The sequence below is a fragment of the Mus caroli genome, chromosome 16 (assembly GCF_900094665.2).
Source record: "Mus caroli chromosome 16, CAROLI_EIJ_v1.1, whole genome shotgun sequence".
Lineage (NCBI taxonomy): Eukaryota > Metazoa > Chordata > Mammalia > Rodentia > Muridae > Mus > Mus caroli.
Window position 1 is genome coordinate 71,642,411 of NC_034585.1, and position 14,624 is coordinate 71,657,034.

The 14,624-nt window shown below is 40.9% G+C and overlaps 1 long non-coding RNA gene across 1 annotated transcript in view; it reads right to left on the bottom strand.

The window, feature by feature from the left end:
- Positions 1 to 1,019: 1,019 nt before the first annotated feature.
- Positions 1,020 to 14,624, bottom strand: part of LOC110311936 — a 69,936-nt gene continuing 56,331 nt past the window's right edge. The window contains exons 2-6 of the long non-coding RNA XR_002380009.1: positions 10,044 to 10,141; positions 7,739 to 7,961; positions 5,263 to 5,352; positions 4,530 to 4,596; positions 1,020 to 2,182 (exon numbers count right to left, since the gene is read on the bottom strand). This is a non-coding gene — a long non-coding RNA (uncharacterized LOC110311936). The remainder of the gene's footprint in view (positions 2,183 to 4,529; positions 4,597 to 5,262; positions 5,353 to 7,738; positions 7,962 to 10,043; positions 10,142 to 14,624) is intronic.

Consider the following 14,624-nt stretch of genomic DNA (forward strand, 5'->3'; position numbering starts at 1 on the left):
TGGGGAATAACCTGGAAACTGGTGCTAGGTACTGGCCTGTTAGTTAACTTGAGTTCAACCTTAGGTTCTCTAAGATGGAGTCTGAACTCAAAGTTTTTGATCTCTCATGACAATTAATGCTTACAGTATATATGTGAGCAAAAGTTTCCATAGAGTCACATACAAAAATAGTGTTTAAAATAATTTTCATAGGGCCAGTGAGACTGAGATAACTTAGCAGATAAATCATGAAGTCCGGGAGTTGCATCCCTAGACTCCACGTGGTAGAAGGAGAGAACCAACTCCAAGTCCACCAGGTTTTCCTCTGACTTCCACATGCAACTGCCCCCACCCCCAAACACACAAGTAAGTGAATGTGAAACATTTTTGGGAGGAGGAAAGCAGAAAGACAGGAAGGAAGGAGGGAAGGGAAGAAGGGAGGAACAAAGGATGGGAGTGAGGGAGAGAAGAAAGAATGAAAAGAGACAAGAAAACTGTGTAACTCTAAAAGTAGGAATAGACACAACATCTATTCTATATCTTAGTATTACTAAATCAAATAGTGCTGATCAGAAACCTTCGTCATTCATGTATACAGTCTCCGAGTAGGCATTTCCTATTAGTAGGATCATAACCACTTTGAATTCAAACATGGTCCAGTCCTCCTCTATTACCTCCCACACTGGTGCTCTTTCTTCTTGATATTCACCATCATATGTGCCATTTCTCAGATATATCAGGCTAAATATAAGGGTACACTTAGTGACACCCACTTTTGCCTCACATGCTACTTCCTACATCTGATTTGTCAAGACCACTTCATGATACCCTTCAACCGACATGCTACTGCTAAAGCTGCCTTAGAAGTGAATTCTAGAACATCAGTAGCTGGTAAGAGGCCTTGAGTAAGGAGTATTTAGGTGGGTCTTCCCCTATACATGTATCCTCCAGTTTTGGATAAAATGGGTAAACATTCCTCTTACTCTTCTCCAGCCTGCTAATGACCAGAACTCTCTCCAAGGATTTCACACAAGCCCATAGAATGCAAATTCTATTTCCTTCAGTTTCAGCCTCTGGGAGTCCTTGTTCCCTACTCTGTGTGCCAGGTTACAACAACTCAGCCCACCTAGTGAGTTTCACAAACATTAAAATACCGCATAGCATGAATACATGTTTAAGAGAGTTGGAAATTTGAGAATAGAAGTGAAGAATGGTGTTTATACATCAAATGGATTCAAAGGAGCAGAGAGGTTATGGTTCTTAAATATCTTCATTTTCTGTCACAGATATCTAATATCTTAGGAGTCTTCTCAAGGGATGTTCAACTTCTCTATCTCCTGTAGCATATCTGTGAGCTAATACTTTGGTACTACACATTCTTGCTGGTTGCCACAGTGGATAAGGAATACTGCAGTCTGGACATTTGACCCTGTTTTTGGAGCTTGCCATTGAACTTCATTGTTAGGTATACCAGATCGACCACGGCTGTTTGGGTCCAATCTACCAGTTTGATGGAATGGGAACCGAGAAGCCAAGAAGCAGCTACCTTGTTTTCTGACACCATCCCAGTTCAAAAGTAACAACATTCGACCTTGGATCCAGGTCTTTCCTGGTATTTAGATAAGGCAGTGGGAATAATAACTGGTGTCTTGTAAAGTCCCTCACTTCTAACATGTCTGTGTTTACAATTTGATTGTTGATATATTCTTGGAGGACAGCTTGTATCAAAGGTTTGGTATTTTGTCCCAAACTTGTGCAACTTAAACATAAATCATAAAATTCATAAAGAAATACTTTACCACACATTGTGAAAAATTGAGGTTCTGACAATTTCTCCTCATTGTCATTAGTTGTTTGAGAGTGCTGTGCACTGTGAACTTCAAAGGTGGTTGGAGAATGAATGCTTAGGTTGTTCCATGGTGATGCAGCTGTCTTTGCCACAGTGACTTGGATCAGAAAGGATAGAATCAAGTTACTGTCCACAAAGAAAACACAGAAAATGGTGGGAAAACATGTACAAAAGTAAAGTTCTAGATCCCAGTGTCTTAAAGGAGAGGTGTATGGTCACAAAAACATGAGGCTATGCTCAAGAGTTGATCAACTGCTCCTGTACCTCACCTCGTAGAGGAAGCAGATTGCTCAAAAGCAAAGGTCTCAGAATTCATGTGCTCTGGCACAAGAACTGATCCAGCTTTAGTGTAATCTATTCAAACAAAGATAAATATATGAAAGAGAAAGAGCAAAAAGTTGACCAAGCCTACTTACTTAATTCAACTAAACTTCTTATGCTTCTCCCATATTTTCCTAAATTTTAAATGTGATTTCCAGTAGTACTTTTTACACTTTTAATGGAAATCAAAACCACACCTGTAACAAGTAAGAAAGAAAACAAATGGCAGTGAAATAAGATTTTTATCTGATTCCCATACAATGAAATCTAGAACAGAAATACTCTAGAACAAACGGCTTGTTTTGAATTTCAAAGGGTAGGAAGGGATGTAACTTTTTGGAGGGGCAGAAACTTGCAAGTGTGACTGAAGAAACACAAATCACATTGCTGTTAGAAAATCACTGCTTTGGTTGAGGAATAGAGCTCTGAGTTTTACCAGCATGAAACCAATACTGTGCCACAGAGTAGCGCCAACCCCACCCCCTCCAAACAGCCTTGAGGACCTGAGCGAGATCAAGGCCAGACTGCAATCCCTTGAAGCATTGATGATAAGCACAGTATGGTTAAAGGACACAAATTACCCTTGGAATCATAATGCAGGTACATGCAATGGATGTAAGAATAATGTGATTCAAACTAATTTAGGACTTTGCCAAGCAGGAAGGGAAAGTCCTCTGGGCATTCAAGAGGAACATTTAGACAAAGCAAAGCCAGAAGGGGAACTTGTGTTTAGCAGGAAGCTGTTGCTCATTTATATTTTATCAAAGGCTTAAAATGTTGGGGGCAGGAGTCTGACTGTAGGTAGCACAAATAGGAATTTGGAATATATGTGTTTCAGAAGTAAAATAACCAACTCGGAGGGGTAAAAACATCAACAAAGTGAAAAGGCCTTCTCTTCAGGATGAAAACTAGCCACAGAGGCTTCTGTTTTAGCTCATTGTGAGGCTTCTTGTGATTCACCACTCTTCATGCTAATCAAATGAAACTGTTCCAATTATACAGCTTGCCATGAAAAGTCATGAGACATCACATTTTACTAAACGGGAAATACTATTGATCTAGCAAGAATCATTGAAGAATGGAAGGGGTCCATTTTTGATTATACACACCCTCTAGCAAAGTTCAATAACTATACTGGTCAGAGGGGGAAGAGCCCATTGATTTTCGAGGTTTCAGATATCAGTGTAGTTTCACATATGTATCTAATAATGTTTAGCTGACTTATAAATAATGTGTTAATTGTCTCTATCCCCACAGAACAGTGCTAAAAGGTTTGAGATTGAGTGTAATAAATAACAGTTCTTGCTTTTAGAAGTTTATAATCAGAAATACATAAAAGGACCACAGATATAATGGCATTGGAATATAAGCAATTTCAGTCTATTGAAATTTGGGGAAGCTGAGCTTACTTTGCAAGGATAAAATAAAATATTTCTCTGGAGTAAGACTTTAGTCCTAGAAGAATGTACTAAGAAATCTTAAAATAAAATATATTGGAAGTTAATTTGCTTGTCTGCTTATCCATCCGTCCATCCATTTAATGGGACATGTAAAGAGAAAGATCGCTGGAGGAGCTGAGTTAGCAGACACATCACTGTAATATATTCAGAGACTTGACCAAAACAGGAGGAAGGACTTTTCTGTGCTGGTTTGAATGAGAATGGCTCTGTGGGCTCACTTGAATGCTTGTTCTGAATTTGCTGAACTGTTTAGAAAGAATTAGGAGGCGTGGCCTTGTTGGAGGTGTTTTACAAAGGTAGCCTTTGAGATTTCAAAAGCCCATACCATCCCAGTTAGAGCTCCCTCTCTCTCTCTCCTCTCTCTCCCCCTCTCCCGTCTCTCTCTCTTTTTCTCTCCTCCCTCCCTCCTTCCCTCCCTCCCTCCCTCCTACATGTGGACCAGCAGTAGAACTTTAGCTCTAGCTCTAGCACCATGCCTTCCTGTGTGCTACCATGCTCCCCACCATGATAGGCATGGGCTTTCCTAACCCTCTGAAACTGTAATCTACTACCAATTAAATGTTTTCTTTTATAAATTGTCCGGCTCATCCTGTCTCTTCACAGCGATAGAAAGTAACTAAGACAGCAAGGCATCTAAAAATAATGAGGATCTAAGATAATTTATACAGAAAAATTTAAAAATGGCCTTAAGAAAGTGTTAGCATACAGTAAGTAATAAATGGGAAAGATAACTTTGGGCAGCGTGATGGAGCAACTGTAATCCCAGCAGTTGAGGCTCAAGTGAAAGGATAGGAGGATGATAAGCCAGGCTGGGCTACGTGGTGACAACCTGCTCATGACCCCACAGACACACATGCATGTGTCCCTACACAGGGATGGGAGGATCATCAACAAACTGAGTAATTATGGGGATGAAATACTGTGACCTGAAATTCTCTGGAGATTCATAGCCAAATGGAATCAGGAGATGAGGGATTTCATATAAACCTTTAGACAGAATTAAATGTATTGAATTACATTTCTAGTTTTCACTGAAATAATAGATTGCTATGCCTTTGATTATATCACCTCTGGGATTATATGCCTTGGTAATTAAAATGACAAAAGTAATCAGATAATAGAATAGCCAGTTCACACGTAGGATGACCTTAATGATCAAATTGAAGAACAATACACAAAAATCCATTTGTTCGTGGGGCCGTCACTCAACACATATTAATTGGCCACACTGTAATGTATCTGGGCAAGTACTTACAATACAAAATGTCGATTGAACCCAGAGTGCTTCTTACAATTTATCCTGCACAAATACCGTAAAAATCTACTGGAAGTGTTAAAAACGAAGACAAATCCCATTCGGAAAATGTCATGACTGAAAAAGCAGATTTAATTGGGAACTGGAAAAAGAAATTGAAAAACAACCAAGTAAGTGAGGAGGTTTATTCAGGACCATTGTTATTTACCAGTGTTTTTTATTCATGCATGGATGTTGTTGGATGTGGGAAAAGTTGAAGGAAAGACGAACACTTTCTGTTTAATATAAATGGAGGGGGTGGGTGAACAACAGAGCTTAGTCGCTGGAGTGTTTGTAGGTCATGCTTGAAGCCCTGAGATCAGTCCACAGCACTGAGTAGACTGGACATGGTGGCTCACACATAGAATCCCAGAAATCAGAAGGATTGGAAGTTCAAGGTCATCTTCTGAGGCATAGTAAGTTCTAAGTCAGGCTGGAATAATGACAACCTGTGCAGAACAAAACCAAACCAAGGAATAGTATGATGGATGGGTCCTGTGTCTTGTATTCCAGCCAGGCAAATAGACCGGACTGAAGTAAATACAGTAATTGATCTATTAAGTATGTGTGTAGAGTCAACAGACATCTTTGAGCATTCCCTATTTTACAACCACTGTCTAGGCACTGGGATTCTAATACAATAAACATATAGTGACCTGTGCTACCTGTGAGGCAGCCACAGATGAAACATGCAGACAGCAAAACAACTAGGAGCAAGCCCTTGGTAGGCCGGCGGAGGTGATACAGGCAAAGGGGTGTCTAAATCAGATGGAGTGAGATGCCGGCTAAATGAGGAAAGAGGCTCAGAAGCCAAGAAGGGAGAGTTGTGTAATTGGTTATCAGCAGTGTCAAATTCTGTACGTAGGTCAGGGAGCATCAGGATGGAGCCTTGCCATTTGGTTTTGGCAGTGAGCATGTTACTGGAGACCTTGGCAGGGCTAGCTTCTGGGAAGTGGCGTGGGTAGGAGCCTCGCTGGATCTGGTTCAGGAGTGTTTTCACGGAGGAACTGAATGCCTCTGGTGCACTCTAGGAGTTGGGAGAGGAAGGGGAGGGAAGCAGTTGTTAGAGGGTGTGTGCATTTGTTGAGGCTCCGGCTAAGTGAGACTCTGTAGGCACCACAATAGCGGATCCCTCCCTGCCCCTGCCTGGTTCTACTATTGTGTGAAAAAACTTAGCTTTCCTTAGCAATAAGGAACTTCTATTTCCATAGGACGTCCCTTTTGTTGAGCCTGTTTGTTCTCTGCTACCTGGCTGTGTGAGTCACTGGAACACTGACCCTGCACTGAAGTCAGCAGATTCTATTTGGAGAGTCTTGGTGACCATGGGGGAAAGTTGATGAAAATGTTGACAAAAACATTTACTCTCCCTGGTCCCTGAACACCTGTGTGTACTCGGTTTTTTGGTTTTTTGTTTTTTGTTTTTTTTTTTGTTTTTTGTTTTTTGTTTTTTTTTTTTTAGTCAACTGATTGTTAGCCTCAGAGCACGCAAATGCTCTGAGCAAAGTACAGGGAAGTTTCGCCTTCAGGAGCTAAATGTTCACGACACAGGAAGGAGTTATAATACTTTCTATTTTGGTTTCCTCTCATCTGAAAAGACTTATAAAGAGAAAAGTAGCTCTGCAAATGCCAACCTCAATTAAAATGCTAAATACAAATTGCAGCTTTCCCACCGCTGCCAGAGGGAATGCGTCCAACATGACCAGCCACCTGTTTCCCTTTATACGAGCACAAGATGGGCGGCCACTTCCAGCGTACTCCTCACTGACACCGAATAGCAGCGTGACGATGAATCAAAAGTCATCGGCGGTAGAGATCTACTTACCAAGAAACGACACTCAGCAAGGTCATCTCTGGGAGAGGGCATTTTAGCCGTTAAAGTGGATCAAGGCGTGGGTGGGGGTGGGGGGTTCCCAGGCTTAAAGAAAGCATGGGAGGTTACGTGTAAGGGTTATTAACGTTGACGTTTCCAGCCCGACCAAACATGTATGCCAAACTGGCTGAGGATGTTGGAGCAGAGAGCAACGGCTTGTGGTCTGTGATGACTTAGCTAGACACAGCGAAGGTCGAGGTCGCAGAACCAGAAACTCAAGAATCAGTTATGTAACAGGTTAAAGTTGCAGTCGGCAAGAGAGGCGGTGTGACCTGGGTTCTAATGATAGCTGCATCGGTTTTTTTACCTACGAGACAAAGTCAGAAGACTTATGTTCTAAGAGGCAATCTCCTAGCCTGTAAAAATGCAAATAACACAAGTGCTGAGTTCAGTGGTATTTTAAGGATGAAATGATGGAACATACGTCTTATCTCAGGACCAGACAGTGAAACCTTTTATAGATGCTTCATAAGTAATGGCTAAAATTTCCTAGACTTAAGCATCCTCAGTTCCTTATTGATCAGAAAAACACAAAACAAAATAAAACCATTATCATTCAGCTAAAAATATGACAGGAAGCACATCGTGGCACATGCTTATAATCCCAGAATTTGGAAGGCTGAGGATTTTGGAAGCAGGAGGATTTAAGAGAAAGCCATCTTTGCACGCCTTTAATCCCAGCACTTGGGAGGCAGAGGTAGGTGGATTTCTGAGTTCGAGGCCAGCCTGGTCTACATAGTGAGTTCCAGGACAGACAGGGCTATACAGAGAAACCCTGTCTCAAACAAAAAACAAAGAGAGAGAGAGAGAGAGAGAGAGAGAGAGAGAGAGAGAGAGAGAGAGAGCCATCTTGAGCTACACTACACAGTGAGTGAGACCCTGTCTCAAAAATCAAACAGATAAGACATGTGTATGACAGAGGGTATGAAAAATAAATATAAACAGCTTGTTGTGAAAAATCTTACCTTTTTTCATTTATATTTTACTTATTCTGAGTGTGGAGCTGGAGGACACATTTGTCATAGCTAGCATGCGTGTAGAGGTTAGAGGACAACTTCGTGGAGTTGGTTTCCTCCTACTCCCGGCCTCTGGAGATTAAACCCAACTTGCCAAGCTTGCGACTTTACCTTCTGAGCCACCTCGATAAGACAACCTAATGTGACCTCTTTTTAAACAATGCTGATACTCCTAAGAGAAAGATGGAGAGAGCATCATAAAACTCAATTTAAATCTGAAGAGGTTGAAGTAAGAACATTTTAATTGGCAACCAGAAGCCAGAAAGATAATCCTAATGTTATAAAAGTTTTACTCACTTCTAAAATTTAATACGATTCTGATTTTATTAATACGAAATAAAATTGTGTCTATTAAATGTAAAATTAGCTTTATTATATGTATAAAGAGCCTCGGTGTTCTTGTATAAATGAATAGCAATGAAATATTCCCAAGTATCTTCTATGGGATGTATTCGTAACATTTATATAATACCCAGTGCCCTCTCCACCTTCCAGATGTTCTCCGAATAACTTGGAGGCCTGAGCACTTCACTGCATTACAGCTTTAACGGCTCCTAGCTTTTCTTTTGTCCTGGAAGCCCTCAGGCCATAGCTTCTGTCAAAAAGACCACCACCACTCTTACCAGTTCTTAGGCCCCACAGCTAATGGCAGTCTAGCACAGATGCCCTTTTCTTTAAAGTCCTCTCTACTTCTTCCATGTTTTTCCATTTGTTTAGGGGAAACTTACCAGTTTGAAATATACCATTGATTCTTCAACTAGAACCCAGAAAGAGAAGTCTAAGTATTTACAAATAAATAATGTCTTAAGGAACAAAAGGGAAGCCGCGGATGCCCTTCAAATCCCAAAACCCTTGTAGCCTTCAGGAGAACGAGAAAGTCAGCCTGTTAGCCCCCAGCTCGGCTTCTTGTGGGAAATGTAGACTTCTATGCTTTTCCAGTTACAAACTGTTTTACTCAGGTGGGAAAGAAGATAGGACAGGCCCGACAATGTGGAGAACCTGCCACCCACTCTAGTAGTTTCACTGGAAATCCCACTCAAGGGCTTTCATTAGCATCATTAACAGAATTTGAGCATGCCCTTCAGGGCTTTGCTGCTTAGTGCTTCGGCCGTTTGTCTTCAAATGCTCTCTGACTGCAAATAGTCTCTACTGCAGCGAAGAGCCCATCCTGAAGACTTGATCCTCTTTTTCTTGCATCCCCTATTCTAGCACAGATCCCCTTTTCTTTAAAGTCCTGGAGTCCAGAGGAGGAGAAGACAGAAGAAGGGAATGGGACTTTGTGCTTTTTTATTTTTTTTCTTTCCATCGTCAACCTGTAAACCCCTTGTCGTTTTCCTTTAGTACGATGGAGGTAATTATAGACACTGCTTTGCAAAGTGCTTTGATATCCTCAGATGAAGGGAGCCGAGAAAGGGCAGAGGATAATTATTATTAGCAGCTCAGTGGTGCCCAGGTTTTTCCATATGTGCCTTCCTCCAGGGAAGAAGAGTCCGTCAAAATAAAATCAGTGTTGAGAAGAGAGGCACGATAGAAAGTGACTTCAAAAATATGGGCCAGATGAAACATAAGCGTGAAATGAACATTTAAAGTGATGGCCTGCCTCTGAAAAACGCCCTGCTGTCTTACCATGGTGTTGTGCAACAGCTCTTAGAAGCTGTCTTGCTAATAATGGCATCTTGCATTGGTAGCAATCCTTCCCCAATAACTGTACGAAACTTTTGTGACATCCAATGCTCAGATGTCACCAGTATTGTATTTAGATGTCATAATTGAAAGCCAGCTTGCCCCACATCGTGCAAAGGTGAGAATTAGCATCCAACATTCTGTTTCCAACACGAAAGAAAGAAATCGGACGATCTGTCGGCACATAGTAACTATCACATTCTGATTGGAATCTGGTCAGCTAAAGGATGCAGGTGACATCTTTCATATCTTTTTTACTTTCAGTTTTGTTCTTACCGTGCAGCAAGAAGTAAGCAATAATTGTGGAAGAAGGGTCTCCTAGTCATGAGGTTGCTGCTAAGAGAATAGAGATGTGGGAAGGGAAAGTCAGTGTAACACTTAGTATCCAGTGTGCTCTTGGGAAGATAACACACACACACACACACACACCCAAATTTGTGGAGAAATTATTATTTAATAATATTATTAGATATTCTCTTCCATAATTGCAGCAATGGAATGCAATATTTTCAAAAAGACATTCTCCAAGCACTCACGAGGTTTCAAGCACTTGAAAGAGACACATACTTACTGTGGAATATTTTCTCTTTGACCCCAGAGTTTAGGTGGATCAAAGGCAGGCACAGTGCTTTGTTTTGTCTGGTATTTCATTTAGCGCTTCACAGTGTCCTAGACACAAAGGAAGGGCTTAACATCATTTGTTGAATGACATACTGATCTAATAATTTTAAAATGTAGACAATTAAGTATATCACAAGGACAATATGCATAATAAAATTGCTGAGTGTGTTTCCTCTGATAATTAAAATCCATTAGCGGGAAATAATTAGGGGATAAGCATTGTAATCCTGATAGTCTTAGTGCCCCAGTAGCCTTTAGAAACCAGTTAACAACTGAAAAGTTCCTTTAGACATATTTTTTCAAATTCTCCAAAACCATATGAACAGCACCAAGTCTTTCTTCAATAAACAGATGGTATTAAAAGGTAAAGAAAACCAAAGAGCATGCACTAGGACCCAGTTGTCAGGTCCCTCTTTTGTCATCTTCACAGCCTCCTCACCATTGGCTGGAGCCCCCTCAGAGACTCCAGGGAAAGAGGAAATGAAGGATTCCTTTCTAGCAGGGTCATGACACCTCCTAGAATGGAGACAGTTGCTTCGTAGTAAGAGAAGAGAGGAGAAGACGAAGGAGGACTCTAGAGTTCCAGAATGCACCTGGAAAGACAAAGAGGGTCCTACAAAAGCCATTCCTAACCGTAAGAACAGAGGCCAGCTACCTATGTGTCCCTGGAGAAAGACTAGGGTCAGAGGCAAGGCATGGTCTAGGGAAGACTTACCGAGGAGCTACTCCACTGTAGCCAAGGAGGAGAAATGAGTGGTCCTCTACCACTACCCTCTTTCAGGTAAAAAGAGGGTGCATTTTTCTCTATGTATCTTATACCATGTGACAATTCAGAATGTCGCTAGATTAAATTGACTCTTCTTTTCATTCACATTGGGCTCAAAACAATTTCTCTTTACCTATTAAATACTGACCAATTCAAGTAAGTAAGCAGTTCTCTCCACCTTAAGATGCTCTCAATCTTGGTGAGTTGGGGGTGGGGATATTATTTAACAGGACTTTGGCAGGGAGACAAACAGCCAAGCTTATTTACAAGTGGGATCTATCTGTCATGTATGCCTTCAGGAGAAAGCTAACTATCTCACTATCCTCCCCATGTCCTACCATTTGGAAAGGGAGGGGGAAAGGATTAAGTCAAGATTTGGCCTTCTCCTAGGGTGTGAAAATACCTGGGGCTCCTCATTGTGGCTTAAATACCCTGTCCTTCACTGACTGTGATACCCTACATCTCTTCTATAACTTCCCCAGAGAAGACACCTAATTCACTCCCTCAGAGTCAAGCAAGGTCAGCTCCTGTTCCCACTATAGGGAATGAGACACTGGAGCTGGCTTGGCTCAAAAATAGCCTGTGTCCATGCTGTGGACTCAGCCTGATATCACCAAGGCCAAAGCCCGGTGCCAGAAATCCTGCTTTCAGAGAGAAAGTACTCTCCGCCTTTAACATTGCTGTTGTGCAAGTTTTTAATTAGTCATAAGGATAGTGGTAGCCAAGGTACTGAGATAGTATCATGATGACCAGGGCCGAGAAGGAAGCCAAAGGGATAAAATCTCACCTCTAAGGGAATATATTATTTTCTATTGGTTGTGAGGAGAATCTAAGTAACAAGACTTAGATACTTCCTGACATAGCATCATTTACTCCAAATTTCTCGAATTCACTATAATTTACTATGGCATCTCGACCGTTTTTATTTCCAAGAAACTGACCATCACAACGACTTAATCCAGATAATGACAAACTTGATTGATAGGCAAAATGTCCATTAGACAGATGGACTTTAGACTTTGAGCCTTGTCTGGCACTTAGGTACATGCATTACCTTTGAGTAGATGAAGTTTTAATAGCAGAAGAGATAAAATTCAGTCAACTATGTATATAGAGTGCTTATTATTCTTATGACTCTGTACCCAGTTTAAAAAAAAATCTTATTTTAAAAGACAGTTGCATAACTATGGTATAAATAATGATTTATAAATGTTGCTTAATAAATCAAAGCCCTGGCTCACAATGAATATTCATATCCCTTTTGTTTTTACAGATAAACCAAATGAAAGTCATACATTAAGTTGTTGGAAGGAGAGTGAGCCCCAAACCGTGGTCACTTCTACTTTGGCAAAGTGCATTATTCATGAGAGTGCTTCAGCTGGCTCCCAGTGCCAAAGGTAGCCCTCAGGATGATTTTTCTCAGCCTCTGGCCCAGGAGTAATTGGAAAGTGGGCAGCAATTACTTTTGGCATTTTTCTACTTCATATCCAGTATTCTTTGTCTATCTGCTTTTATGGAGTAAAATATTCAGTTGTTCTACCAGACCTAGGTAGTTTCCAACTCTTCTTTGAATTGTTTACTTCCTTACATGGAAGAGCCCCCACATTCCTCTTGCTGTATACACACACACACACACACACACACACACACACACACACCTTCACACACAGAGAGAAACACAGACACACACACTCAAACCACATATGCATGTATACACAACATTGAAGAAATGCTCTCTTCATTTAGTACTGTTCCTGTAGGACTTATAGCCTTCATGGCAAAGTGCAGGAATGGCTGGGATGTGTAGATGGCAGAGGGAGAGATAATTTTCCTTAATGATAAGACTCCTAGAGGTCAACTACAGACCAGGACAGGGTCACACTCCCAAGACTAGTTGGACAACACAATGTGTACTCAATGCAGAAAGAAAGAAACTATAAATTACAGTAAAAAAACCATTCAGATCGTTGACTTGTCTTCTCTAGAGGAAGAGATAAAGGAAGGGCTTTAGATTTCTCCCCAAGGAGTGGGGATTAGATACTTGTGAAGCACACCCTGCCTGCCAGGTCTTGTTCTGGTGTAAGAGAGCTTGTTTTCTATGCTAGAAATAATAAGGTACACCATAAATCTTCAGAGATGTAGGAATCATGTGACATTTGTCAAAATCACAGGTTGAGCCAAGGACCTTGAGTTGTTGCCTACTGGATTTTTTTTCCACATTATATTTTATTTTTTTTCCAAAAATAATTTTTATTAGATGTTTTCTTCCTTTACATTTCAAATGATATTCCCTATTCCCTCCCCCCACCACCCTGCTTCCTAACCCACCCACTCCCACTTCCTGGCCCTGGCATTCTCCTGTACTGGGGCATATAATAGAAGCTAAGATTTCTATTCTACTAGTAGAATCCCTCCATAATTTAGCTCCATCCAAATATACTGCCTTTATTATGCAAAGTTCTTGTAGCCTCCCTACAAAATGTTTATCCCTATGCTTATGATTTTTCTCATTAAAATGGCATTTTATTCAAAAAATTATATATATGTATATGTATTAATGTATGTATATATATGTGTATACACACACACACACACACACATATATATATATATATATATATACAGAGAGAGAGAGAGACAGAAGAGAGAGAAGGAAGTGATAGATCATAATGTATAATTCTTCCCTCCAAATCCTCTCATATACCTCTCTCTGCTCTCTTTCAAATCCATTATCTCCTTCTTTTCTGGTTGTTATTGTATGCATATATGTATGTGAATATACAGATATATTACCAAATCTAATAAAAAAATACCAACTCTAACTGGTTTAGTCCATGTAATAGTACTTGCATGTCTGTTTTCAGGGCTGAACACCTTGGCACTAGACAACCCATCCGCGTGCTTCTCCCTGGGGAAGATTGGCTGTCCAGTTCCCAACATTCTTCTAAGCCTCTAGTTCTTTGTGCAGTGTTGAGGCCTTGTGGTTCTATCTCTGTTCACTTTGGCATGTCCATTGGTGTCATCCATGTTCAGCTCCTGTTTGAGCAGTGTACTGGCTGGTTTTGTGTGTCAACTTGACACAGCTGGAGTTATCACAGAGAAAGGAGCTTCAGTTGAGGAAATGCCTCCATGAGATCCAACTGTAAGGCATTTTCTCAATTAGTGATCAAGGGGGAAAGGCCCCTTGTGGGTGGGACCATCTCTGGACTGGTAGTCTTGGTTCTATAAGAGAGCAGGCTGAGCAAGCCAAGGGAGGCAAGCCAGTAAAGAACATCCCTCCATGGCCTCTGCATCAGCTCCTGCTTTCTGACCTGCTTGAGTTCCAATCCTGACTTCCTTTGGTGATGAACAGCAATATGGAAGTGTAAGCTGAATAAACCCTTTCCTCCCCAACTTGCTTCTTGGTCATGATGTTTGTGCAGGAATAGAAACCCTGACTAAGACAAGCAGTCATTTTGGAGAGACTTTATGAGGGGAGAATCTGGTATTATTAGGAGACACAATCTTACAGCAAGCTGCCTGAGTCTCTGGCTCTTACAATCTCTCTAACTCCTCTTCTTCAGTTTTCCCAAAGTCTTAGCTAAGGCATGGTTTGGAGATGTATCCTTGTGCTCTTTTCTAGTGACAAGGATAGCCTTTGCCATGAGCCAAATCTGTGTTTGAATCCTGGCTGTATCACTCACGGGCTGTGACATTTTTCAGTCACAGTGAGTTTTCTTCTTCTTCTTTCTCATTTTTTAAAAGACAGAACTAATGATTCTTTAG